The sequence below is a fragment of the Halichoerus grypus genome, chromosome 9 (assembly GCF_964656455.1).
Source record: "Halichoerus grypus chromosome 9, mHalGry1.hap1.1, whole genome shotgun sequence".
In the NCBI taxonomy this organism is placed as follows: Eukaryota; Metazoa; Chordata; class Mammalia; order Carnivora; family Phocidae; genus Halichoerus; species Halichoerus grypus.
Window position 1 is genome coordinate 35,965,522 of NC_135720.1, and position 13,886 is coordinate 35,979,407.

At 34.9% G+C, this 13,886-nt stretch overlaps 1 protein-coding gene across 8 annotated transcripts in view; it reads left to right on the forward strand.

Annotated features, from left to right (window-relative positions):
• The window catches only part of ECHDC1 (ethylmalonyl-CoA decarboxylase 1), a 68,093-nt gene that overhangs the window by 24,623 nt on the left and 29,584 nt on the right, over positions 1 to 13,886 (forward strand). The gene's annotated exons all lie outside the window — the stretch shown is intronic.

Here is a 13,886-nt window from a genome sequence, read left to right on the forward strand (position 1 = left end):
TAATTGGCTGCCCCATGTTAGGGGCATAAATATTTACAATTGTTAGATCTTCTTGTTAAATAGACCCTTTAATTATGATAGTGTCCTTCCTCATCTCTTCCAGTCCTTGGTTTAAAATCTAATTTATCTGATATAAGGATTGCCACCCCAGCTTTCTTTTGATGTCCATTAGCATGATAAATGGTTTTCCATCCCCTCACTTTAAATATGGAGGTGTCTTTGGGTCTAAAATGAGTCTCTTGCAGACAGCATATTGATGGGTCTTGCTTTTTTATTCTGTCTAATACCCTGTGTCTTTTGATTGGGGCATTTAGCCCATTTACATTCAGGGTAACTATTGAAAGATATGAATTGAGTGCCATTGTATTGCCTGTAAGGTGACTGTTACTGTATATTGTCTGTGTTCCTTTCTGGTCTATGTTACTTTTAGGCTCTCTCTTTGCTTAGAGGATCCATTTCAATATTTCTGGTTTGGTGATCACAAATTCTTTTAGTTTCTGTTTGTCCTGGAAGCTTTTTATCTCCTATTTTGAATTACATCCTAGCTGGATAAAGTATTCTTGGCTGCATATTTTTCTTGTTTAGCATCCTGAATTATATATCATGCCAGTCCTTTCTGGCCTGCCAGGTCTCCGTGGATAGGTCTGCTGCTAATCTAATGTTTCTACCCTTGTAGGTTACAGACCTCTTGTTCCGAGCTGCTTTCAGGATTTTCTCTATGTCTCTGAGATTTCTTCTTGTCAGTTATTAAAGTAGATAAATTTTAATCAATCTAGTATAATAACTCTACCATTACTTTATTACTATGCATTTCAAAAAGTTAACAAAGTAAAATGATTTTGAACAAATTAAATCCATGTTAGCAAAATTCCTGGAGAAGGAAGTCAAGTAAATATATGAAACTTTAATATTCAAAAGAATTATACAGAGAAAAATAAAAAACTAAAGAAAAAAAAAAGAGAGAGAGAGTGGAGAAAGAGGCACTGCTATAATTGTCCTCTTACCAGTAAAAGTAGGTTCTCTGAGGTCCATTTCTTATCTTTACTGTGATTGGTGTTAACTCTGTGGAGCTTTTGGGCTGGTTAGGGAATAAAATTAGAGAAAATTATTTGGGACCTATAGCCCTCAGTCCCCAGAATTCTTTTTAATATTGGATAGCTGTACTTTATAGGAATGATATTTTGTAGAATATAATGCTTTACATGTGCTTGAAACTACATTCTTAGTTACCATTCCTAAGACTTCCTAGCTCAGATATAAGGAGAACCAGTATAGTGTTCTTTGATCTGTACAGACTTACACACTTGAGCCTCTTTATAATACGGAAGGTGGTATACATAGCATAATTGGAGATAAAATGGCAGAACAGTAAAAAGCCCAAAAACTGGAGTTAGATACACTTAGATTCAATCCCAATTTGCCACTTTTATCTACAGTTGATCATCAAATAACCTGAGTTTGACTGTGCTGGTCCACTTATACATGGGTTTTTCTCTATAAATACAGAACAGTATTGTAAATGTATTTTCTCTTCCTTATGGTTTCTTTTTTTTTTTTAAGATTTTATTTATTCATTTTAGAGAGAGAGCACGAGCAGGGGTAGGGGCAGAGGGAGAGGGAGAAAGAGAATCCCAAGCAGACTATGCACTAAGTGCAGAGCATGAAGCAGTGCTCGATCCTAGGATCCTAGGACCCTAGAGATCATGACCTGAGCCAAAATCAAGAGTCTGATGCTTAATCGACTGAGCCACCCAGGCGCCCCTCTTCCTTATGGTTTTCTTAATAACATTTCTTTTCCCTCTGGCTTACTTTATTGTAAGAATACAGTACATAATACATATAACATACAAAATATGTGTTAATTGACTGTTATCAATAAGGCTTTCAGTCGACAGTAGGCCATTAGTAGTTACGTTTTGGGACAGTCAAAAGTTCTACACAGATTTTTGACTGCATGGGGGGTGGTAAGTGCCCCTAAACCTGACACCGTTCAAGGGTCAGCTGTATTTGACTTTTAATAACTATTTTATCTAAGTCTCAATTTCTTTATAAAATATAAATAATCTCTGCTGGATGTTTATAGATTTAAGTGATTCAATGAACATGTAGATGCTTAGCATAACACTTAACCAAGGTACACATTGATGTACACATGATACTGATTAGAGTCTTAAGATTACCTTACTGCTCTTATACTTTTACAGAAATGCTAGTATGGTAATATTTTGGAAGAGTTTTAAATTTATTTTTATTTTTTAGAGAGAGAGAGAGCACACAAGTAGGGGGGAGGGGCAGATGGAGAGGGAGAGAGAGAATCTCAAGCAGGCTCCACGCCAGGGCGGAGCCTGACTTGGGACTCAATCTCAGGACTCTGAGATCATGACCTGAGCTAAATCAAGAGTTAGATGTTTAACCAACTGAGCCACCCAGGCGACCTGGTATAGTTTTAAACTTATTAATTCTCCTTTCACTGGGGATGATTTTCAACCTTAAGGCTAATCCTGGCCTCACTCCTTTTTTCCTATTCATTATACACTTGATCCTGGAAGGAGAATGTTGGAGCATACACTAAGAGGAGACTTTCAGTGTTTAAAATTTTGACTCTCCTTTTCAGACACTAAAGAGAAATCCATTCCTCTCTGGCATGTAGGGCAGTAGACTAGAGGAGAAATATTTGATAATTAATTCAGCTTTTTCATTCTCTTTCAGCTATGTTTCTTTGAATCACAAACTTTCATGTTTTTCAAAGTTCAGATTATCAAAGTATATAAGCTAAATCTTGTAATCTACCCACTGTACTAAAATGCTATGAAAATAGTCATGGTGTTATAAAAGATATCCATCAAAAAGAAAAAGAGAAACCTATAATTAAGAATGCTTAAAGGTGTGTATTATTTAATCAAAGGCTTCTCTCTTCTAGCCTTCATTTTAACAAGTCTTAAATCACTTTTATTGTAGTATAATTTGCATTCTACACCGTGTAACCACTTCCACAATCAAGATATAGAACATTTTTATCAGCTCCACATGTTTGCATGTACTGTTGCCCAATCAATTCCCACCTTAGTCCAAGGCAAACACCAGTCACTTTTTCACTCTAAGTTAGATTTGTTTTTTTGGTTTATTTTTAGCATTTTATATAAATAGATTCATTCAGTATATATTTGTGTGTGTGTGCCTGGCTTCTTTCATTCAGTGTAATTATTTTGAGATTCATCAATGATGTACCATGTATCACTACGTCATTCCTTTTTAATGTTGAGTTTTTTTATTGCGTGGATATACTACAGTTTGTTTTCAAGATTCATATGTGTTATTCCATATATCAGTGGTTTGTTCATTTTGTTGCTTAGTAGTATGCCTTTCTATGCATATTATATATTATTATATATTATGGATAAAAGTCCTTTTACATAAGTCAATTATATAGCATTTTTTTTGTAAATATAAGTATTGTGAATGTTCTCTCAGCCTTTTTATTTTGTGTCTTTTGAAGAGCAGAGATTTTTTTTTTTTAAAGATTTTATTTATTCATTTGAGACACAGAGATAGAGAGAGAGAGCATGAGCAGGGGGAGAGGTAGAGGGAGAGGGAGAAGCAGGCTCCCTGCTGAGCCAGGAGCCCAGTGTGGGGCATGTGGGGCTCGATCCCAGGACCCTGGGATCATGACCTGAGCCGAAGGCAGATGCTTAACCATTGAGCCACCCAGACGCCCCTGAAGAGCAGAGACTTTTTATTTCTTATTTTTTTTAAGATTTTATTTATTTATTTGACGGAGAGAGACACAGTGAGAGAGGGAACACAAGCAGGGGAAGTGGGAGAGGGAGAAGCAGGCTTCCTGCTGAGCAGGGAGCCTGATGCGGGGCTTGATCCCAGGACCCTGGGACCATGACCTGAACTGAAGGCAGACGCTTAACGACTGAGCCACGCAGGCACCCCGAGCAGAGATTTTTTTAAAAAACATTTTTAGCTTCTCCATTTGTATTAATTACGGAGTTATGGAAAACTTTTACACAGATAATTCCTATATACCTTTCACTCAGTTTCCCCAAATGTTAATATCATACATAACCACAGTACAGTTATCAAATCAAGAAATTAATATTGTTACAAAACTTTTAACTAATCTAAAGACCTCATTCAGATTTTTTCAGTTGTTATACTAATGTCTTTTTTTCTAGTCCAGGATCTAATCAGGAATCTCTTTTGTTTATATAGTCATCCAGCTTTCTTATGATTAATATTTCTGTGGTATATCTTTCTCTGTCCTTTCATTTTAACCTATGCTGTATTTTTTAAATGTAATGCTAGTTAGTAGACAATATATATTTGGGTGTGCTTTTTTAATCAAGTCTCACAATCTCTGCCTTTTAATTGGAGTGTTCACACCATTTATATTCATCATTATTGATATAATAGGGTTTAAATCTATCATCTTGGTCTCTGTTTTCTATTTGTCCCATCTGTTGTTTATTCTTTCTTACTTTCTCTTCCTCCCTCATTCTAGATTATTTTTTATGATCCCATTTTACCTCTAATATTGACTATACCTCTTTGTGTTATATATAAAATATATATTTTTCTAGTAATACCTTTATACTATATATAAACAAATGTTTTAATAGTAGTGTAAATTTTCTATGCATATTAACATATATTTTTATATATTTATTATATATATTACTGTATAGAGGTATACCTCAGAGATACTGCAGGTTTGGTTCCAGCTATCACAGCAAGACAAATATTGCAGTAAAGCTAGTCGAATGAATTTTTGGTTTCCTAGTACATGTAAAAGTTATGTTTACATTATTTTGTAGTCTACTGTGTGCAGTAGCATTATGTTTGAAAAAAACATAATGCTTAATTAAAAAATACTTAATTAAAAAATACTTCATTGCTAAAAAATGCTAACCATCATCTGAGCTTTAAGTGAGTTGTAATCTTTTTACTGGTGGAGAGTTTTGCCTCAGTGTTGATAGTGGATGAATGAATAGGGTGGTGATTGGCCGAAGGTTGGGGTGGCTGTGGCCACCAATGAAGCTTACTTCATTGATGGATTTTTTTCTTTCATGAACAATTTCTCTGTAGTATGTGACGCTGTTTGATAGCATTTTTTTTTTTTTTGAGGAAATGGTGCCATTTTATTTATTTATTTATTTATTTATTTATTTATTTATTTATTTATTATGTTCAGTTAGCCACCATATAGTAGTACATCATTAGTTTTTGATGTAGTGTTTAATGATTCATTAGTTGTGTATAACACCCAGTGCTCATCACAACACGTGCCCTCCTTAATGCCCATCACCGGGCTACCTCATCCCCCCGCTCCACTTAGACCCTTAGTTTGTTTCCTGGAGTCCATAGTCTCTCATGATTTGTCTTCCTCTCTGACTTCCCCCTCTTCAGTTTTCCCTCCCTTCCCCTATGGTCTTCTGTGCTGTTCCTTATGTTCCACATATGAGTGAAACCATATGATAATTGTCTTTCTCTGCTTTACTTATTTCACTCGGCATAATCACCTCCAGTTCCATCCATGTCGATGCAAATGGTGGGTATTCATCCTTTCTGGCTGAGTAATATTCCATTGTATATATGGACCACATCTTCTTTATCCATTCATCTGTTGAAAGGGCATCTCGGCTCCTTCCACAGTTTGGCTATTGTGGACATTGCTGCTATGAACATTGGGGTGCATATGGCTCTTCTTTTCACTACATCTGTAGTTTGATAGCATTTTACCCACAGAACTTTTTTCAAAATTGGAGTCAGTCCTCTCAAACTCAGCTACTGCTTTATCAACTAAGTTTATATAGTATTTTAAATCCTTATTGTCATTTCAACAGTCTTTATATGCATATGCAGGTATACATTTATATATACATGTACTTATATGTATAAATACTGATAATATATAACTATATGCACATATATATGTTAATGTATTCTTGAGGTATTTAAGGAATAAGGAAGAAGGGCTGATTATTGATTATTAGAATCTGATGCTTGAAAAAATATATCTTAATTTAGGTGGTACAATATATTGTTATATATGTGTTATAAAATTGAAGGTAAAATTGGAAAATCATTTAAATGTTTTTCTTCTGGTATCTGTGTGAAAGTGAGAACTAAACAGATTATTAAAACTCACCCAGTACATTAAAAAAAGGGGCATTGTGTCAGAGAGCCAGGGCCAAGATGATATGCAACAATTTTGTAATCAAAACAAATAAATATAAAATGCTTTTGCAGCTAAGATGGAATTAATATATCTCTAGCCACTCAAAACTATTGCTTTAGCACATAGGAAAGCTTTTTAAAAGGTAGTCAAAGGCTGTACCTCAAATTTGCCCTCAGACCTATATCTCTGATACTGCTTTAGCTATCTGAGTACTCAGGGATCTTAGTTGAGATTTGTTTTGTTTTGTTTATGCTTTTCTTTTTCTTTTTAAGGTTATATTTAATGACTAAAAGTATTCTAAAGTCATCCTTTTACATTCCTTTCTTTCAGAAAAGCTTATTATTCAATATGTATTTTGTAACTTTTATGGTAATAGCCAAAGATATAAATAAGCATCTGTCTCATGTTTTTAATATATATTTCTTCCTCAATATATGTAGAAGGATATTATTTTATCTTTGGAGATATGATATTAGTCAATAATTTCTACTGAAATTTTAATTTTCTTTGTCAAGATTGTTCCCTTGAGCTATAAAGAAATTTGAATTACTAGAACTACAGGATAAAATGTTAGTTACACATTTTCAAAGTTTGATGTGTGGTGCAACAATTTTAAATGTGATTTAATTAAAATACAACACAAAAGAAAATAATCTGGTCTTCCTTTTTGTACTTTAATTTCATCAAGCATCAAGCCTTCATGAGCTTAATGTTTTCTGACCAGTCAAGAAACCAAGATTCATTTAATAGGTTATCAAAATACATTGAGTGTAAAAGTACAAATCAGTGGGCTTTCCTAGAAGAAAAGAGAAGGCACAAGACAGGCTTAAAGCCTTAGAAATGTTCTTTTTTGATACCTGCTTCTGAATAGAGTCATCTGCTGCCTAGTCAAAGCAAAATGCCATGATAACTAATCTTCATATTTAAGGGATATAGATAACTTCTACCAACATAAGACTGTTTCATTAAAGTGAAAACTGGGTTTTTGTATGAATTTAAAAGTACATTAAATTGCAAAAGCCAAGGAAGAAATTAAACCCAAAAGGCCAACTGCATTTATCAACCTACTTCATATGGATCTGGTCTATTCCCCTGAAAATGTTTGCCTGTAAAATGGACATCCTAAATCCTAGCCATAATAATTCTGGGAGTGTATTCAGTAGCTCAAATCATCACTTTACTCCTTGAAAAAAATCATTTTTCCCACAAATTATAGAAAAATCACATGCATATGACTCAGTAGTCAATATCCAGATCAGTTTTGTTGCACTTACCATAGTCCCAAAGGACACTATAGCAGTAATTCAGGCTGAATATGGGACTGGTAAAGGAGAGAGGTCTTCGGCAAGCTCTTGACATTTATTGTGAGATATTTGACTACTGTTAAGTGTACTTGGAATTATTTATTTCAAATATATTTTAAATTAAGGGGAAAAAAAGCAATGCTTATGCATTTCTTAATTTACCAATTTCAAAGGCCCCCTTTATCAAATTCTCTCTCACTTCTATAGGATTGTAATATGGTTTCCTCACTGTGTTTGTCGACTCTAAATGAAACCTTATGGTTAGGGTTTTTTCTTCAAAGTGGTGTGAATGATACACTTAGCCATCATAAACGTTACTCGTTTACTTCTAGATTGCCAGGTATACGACGAATTCTACATAATGCCAGTGTTAAAGAGCTAGGAAGTGACATGGGCATCTGCATGGAAGCCAAGGGTACAGTAGCCTTTGAAACAGGAAGTGAGGAAATGTCCTCCTCCACTGCAGAGAAGGAAGTGATGAGATGATGGTGTCTGAGGAACCCATGACTGTTCCCAGCATCTGGCATCTGGCAGCCTGCTTCTATTCTCTCAATTTTATTTTTAATTACTCAATGCCAGTCTATTTGGGTAAAAAAAAATTGTTGCTGGAGAAACAGAAGCAAAACTACTGTGTCCTAAAGTACGAAATGCAAACCAAACATGGTATGTGACATCAGTTGAATTTGAGTCTCCTCTCATCAACTCTTCTGTACCTCCATAGTTTACCCAGAGCCCCCGGATGTTGATTCCAGAGTCCATACTGCTGATCAGGAACTGTCAGTGAAGGGTTAGATATGTTTGTATATTAGGATTAGTGTTAGAAAGAAAGAGGGAGAGAATAGAGGAAAGGAGAGAGATTTATTGACTGCATTAACTTAATCATCAAAAGGAACCCTAATTATTCAAAAAGGCCTTCCTCAAAGTTGCATATTTCTTTGTTAGCATAAAAAGCCTGTTTTCATAACTATGATGATCTGAATAGGGGACCTTTGAGAGCAAAAAGAAGATAAGAGCTCTTTATAGTTTCTTGAAATTCCACATTTTAGATGTTAGGTGCATGTCATTTTGTGACATTTTATTCTTAAGATGTCTGAGATGACTATAAAGCTATTTGGGCACACATAGCTTCACACACGGACCACTGCAGCTGCTTCCAGGACAACCTGTCTTTTTCCAGGCTTTCCTCGAAAATGAAATTTATTCTATACACCAACAGATTTACCTTTTCCTGCTTTTAACATACAGGCATACCTCACAGATACTGTGTGTTTGGTTCCAGACCATCACAATAAATCGAAGAGCACAATAAAGTGAGCCAAATGAATTTTTTGGTTTCCCGGGGTATATAAAAATTATGTTTACATTATTTTATAGTCCATTAAGTGTGCAGTAGCATTATGACTTAAACATGTACATACCTTAATTTAAAAATACTGTATTGCTAAAAAATGCTAACCGACACCTGAACTTTCAGTGAATCATCATCTTTTGCTGGTGGAGGTTTTGTCTCAACGGCTGCTTGATGATTGGAGTGGTGGTTGCTACAAGTTGGGGTGGCCGTGGCAGTTTCTTAAAATAAGACTCCAATCAAGTTTGCCGCATCACCTGACTCTTCTTTTCACGAATGATTTCTCTTTAGCATGCAAGGCTGTTTGATAGAGGATATTACCTACACTAGAACTTCTTTCAAAATTGGAGTCCGTCCTCTCCAACCCTGCCGCTGCTTAATCAACTAAGTTTGTGTGGTACTCTAAATCCTTTGTTGTCATTTCAACTATCTCTACAGCCTCTTCACCAGGAGTAGATTCCATCTCAGAAACCATTTTCTTTTCTTTCTTTTTTTAAGATTTTATTTATTTATTTATTTGAGCGAGAGAAAGAGCACAGGCTGAAGGGGAGAGGCAGAGGGAGAAGCAGACTGACTCCCCTCTGAGCCGGAAGCCTGACGCGGGGCTCGATCCCAGGACCCTGAGATCATGACCTGAGCCAAAGGCAGATGCTTAATCGACTGAGCCACCCAGGTGCCCCTCAGAAACCGTTTTCTTTGCTCATCCATAAGAAGCAACTCCTCATGTGTTCAGGTTTGATCGTGAGATTGCAGCAATTCAGTCACATCTTTAGGCTCCACTTCTAATTCTAGTTCTCTTGCTAATCCCACCACATTTGCAGTTACTTTCTCCACTGGAGTCTTGAACCTCTCCAAAGTCATCCATGAGGGTTGAAATCAGCTTCTTCCAAACCCCTGTTAATGTTGACATTTTGACCTCTTCCCATGAATCATGAATGTTCTTTATGGTATTAGAGTGGTGAATGCTTTCCAGGTTTTCAATTTACTTTGTTATGACCTATTAGAGGAATCACTATTTATGGCAGCTCTAGACTTATGTATTTCTTAAATAATAAGACTTGAAAGTCAAAATGATACCTTGATCCATAGGCTGCAGATGGATATTGTGTTAGTAGGTATGAAAACAACATTAATCCCATACGTCTCTGTCAGAGCTCTCGGGTGACCAGCTGCATTTACCAATGAGCAGTAATATTTTGAGAGGAATCTTCTTTCCTGAGTAATAGGTTTCAACAGTGGGTTTAAAATATTCATTAAACTGTCTCGTAAACAGATGTGCCATCAGTAAGGTTTTGTTGCTCCATTTATAGAGTACAGGCAGAGCACATTTAGTAGATTTAGCATAATTCTTAAGGGCTCTAAGATTTTTGAAATGGTAAATGAACATTGGCTTCAACTTAGAGTCCAGCTGCATTAGCCCCTAATGAGTGAGTCAGCCTGTCCTTTGAAGCTTTGAAGCTCTCTAGCTATGAAAGTCCTACATGGCATCTTCTAGTAGAAGCTGATTTCATCTATACTGAAAATCTGTTTAGTGTAGCCACCTTCATTAATTATCTTAGCTAGATATTCTAACTTGCTGTAGCTTCTACGTCCGTGCTTGATGCTTCACCTTGCACTTTTTTGCTATAAATTTCTTTCCTTAAATCTCATGAACCAATCGCTGCTAGCTTTAGATTTTTTTCCTCTGCAATTTCCTCCCCTCTCTCAGCCATCCCTAGAATTGAAGAAAGTTAGGCCTTTGCTCTGGATTAGGCTTTGGTTTAAGAGAATGTTGTGTTGGTTTGATCTCTGTCCTGACCACTAAAACTTTATATCAACAATAAGGCTGTTTTGCTTTCTAACTGGTATAAGAAGCCTAGCCTTCATCTTACCTCAGCTTTTGACATGCCTTTCTTGCTAAGCTTAACCATTTAAAGTGAGAGACATGAAACTCTTCCTTTTACTTGAACACTTAGTGACCATTGCAGGATTATTAATTAGCCTAATTTCAGTTTGTCTCTCAGAGAATAAGGAGGCCCAAGGAGAGGGAGAGAGATGGAGGATGGCCAGTGTGTGGATCAGTCAGATCACACAACGTTTATCAGTTAAGTTTGTGGTCTTACATGGGCATGGTTCATGACACCTCAAAACAGTTACAATAGTAACATCACAAAGCACTGATCACAGATTACCATAACAAATATAATAATGATGAAAAAGTTTGAAATATTGCAAGAATTACCAAAATGCAACACGGAGAGATGAAGTCAGCAGAGCTGTTGGAAAAACAGAGCTGATAGGCTTGCTGGATGGCAGGTTTGCTATAAAGCTTCAATTTGTAAAGATCACAATATCTGCAAAGTGCAATAAAGCAAAGCACAATAAAATGAGATATGCCTATATATAAATACGTATGTGTGTGTATAAACATATATATATAAAGTAAAAATATATTCCTAGAAAAATGAAACAGAAAACCAAGACATAACAAATTTCTGGAATTGTAGTGTCTAGCATATATAGAAAAATACGTATTTCTAAAATACTGAAAAATATTTTCTCATTTATAAGCATACATAAACACATATGCAGACATATATAGATTTTTTTTTTTTTTTACTGGTTGGTTTAGAGTTAATATGATGCATTTTAAACTTATCACAGCCCACTTTCAAATAATATTATGCTACTTTACATAAAATACAAGAACACTACAGTATACTCCTATTTCCTTCTCCTGTCCTCATGCTATCGTTGTCATACATTTTGCTTCCACATATTATAACTTCACAAATTGTTATGCATTTAAGCACATCTGAATTTTTAACTTCATGAATGAAGATAATGATTTCCTTAACCAGAAACTCTTCTATATTAAATATGCATTATTCTGTGTCATTCGGAACTTACTTAATTACTTGTAAGATAGCTGGACCTATATTAATATCCAGATGATATTTTCACATTGCACATTGTTCTTCTAGTTTTTTGAGAATGTAATGAAAGCTAAGAACCCTATCTTAGGAAACTTTGCATGAAATCTCATCCATGGACCCTTGGTTTAGAACCCGTTTTCAAAGTAGGTATTTCTACATGTATACTATTTCTTTTATCATTATCTTTTTTGTATATTTCTTCTAACTACTGAGGTAATTTTGGTAAGGCCTTAAACTATTTTGGGTTTGTATGTATAAAACAGAAATGTTGAGTTTAATGACTTATTACAAAATGGGAACCTATGTTGCCATGATATAGGTCAAGAATGGGAACATTGTCAGCACCCTGAAGTCTCCTATAAGCCCCTTCTAAGTCACAACCCCCTTATTTCCATCTAAGGGAAACTATTACCCTAAATTTTATGAGAATTAATTTTTTTCCTTATGAAAGTACTTCTTTTCTTATTTCCTAATTTCCTCAGAAAGGAAATTATCCTATAACTGATATGTTCTATTTTTCCTCTTTTTGAACTCTATATAAATGGCATCATATAGTAATAGAAATAGTATGAGGAAAGATTCACTAAGTTTATTCATGCAAAGTATTAAATTATTTTTCTTCTTTTTTATAATTTATGACTCAGGTTCCAATTTATCAATTGAAATATATCTTTGTATCCACATAAATATATATATTGAAATAGTTTTGGTGTATGAGACAATTTATAAAGATCCTAGCCTCTTTGAAAACTAGTACTTCTTAATTGGGGAAGAACCTTGTACACAGCGAAAAATGGTCATTTCATATGACAGTGCCCTCTGCTGTCCTCAGTGCAGATTGCATTGGGATACTACATTTGATTCTGTGAAGAGGAAGTGGTCATTGGCTTTATGGACTACGTGAGACTAAATTTAAAATGTTCTCTGTGTGAAAGGATTAAATACTTTTCTCACTTTATCCTGAAATACAGGTATTTATATGTAATTTAAATATATACTTTTTAATATATTACATATATAAATATATATTTAAAGAATACTCTAAGCTATATGTGAATGTGCCTTATTACACTTAAAAATCCTCTACATAAAAGTAAGTAATATTGAACTTTATAGATATCCTCTGGATATCTTTAACGTAGAGCCTGGTGTTCATCTGTAAGCATTTATTAAACTTTTGCATTATTCTTCATAGTCATTCCTGATCTGTGTTTGGGTAGTTAGGGTTTAGGACAAAAGGCAAAATCACAGGAAAAATAATCAGAGACTACTTAGTCTTTTAGTACTGCTAACTTGCCTTGCTGGCTGTGTTGTTCTCTAAGTGAAGGGAGTGTCATGTATCTTAGGGTCTCATAAAATATGTACTTTATTGGTTATGAGATGTCTGACGGTGCTTGCTCTCATCAGATAGATCCAGTAATATACCAGATACATTCACCTTGCCAATGAAGACATGTTCTTTTGTGGATCAGCTACTTGGTATATACAGGCCCTCATATTAAATTACATTCAGTTGAGTTACTCATTAAGCATATGTTTAGCACCCATATGTACTAGACACTGCCATTCAAGAAAGTTGTATGTATTGGGATTTTGTTTCATTTTTCCAGTAATATAGTTTTACTGTATTTTACAAAAGTATTGATTCACAGTCAACAAGTTGAAAAACAAATGGTAGAAACTGATCCTTCCCAATAGAAGTTTGAAAAGCACTGTTTTCAGCTGTTAAGCCCTTTTTAACCTACATATCAAAAACAAAAGTTCTTAGAACTTAGAGGCTGATAGAGAGGACTGCATACTGAACTACCTCGCTAGGCACAGTTACAAGGAAGTGATAAGTCAATACAAGTTACTCTAGCTGATCTTTCCCCCAACTTTATCAGTACATTGTTGGTTATCTTCTATGACAAATTGCTTTAATTATTATTCTTTTTTTTTTTTTAATCCACTTGTTCCAAAAGAACACCAAAAACTTTTATCGCATTCCACTAAAAAGACAAGTTTCTTCCTTCGGGATGTATGTTGGCCCTTTTTTAGCCTGTTTAACTTTCTTACCTTGGAGAATTGCCTGGAATTCACTCAACTAGGATTTTCCTTCTTGCTGCTCTTCCGTTACCCATGGGAAATATTTCAGA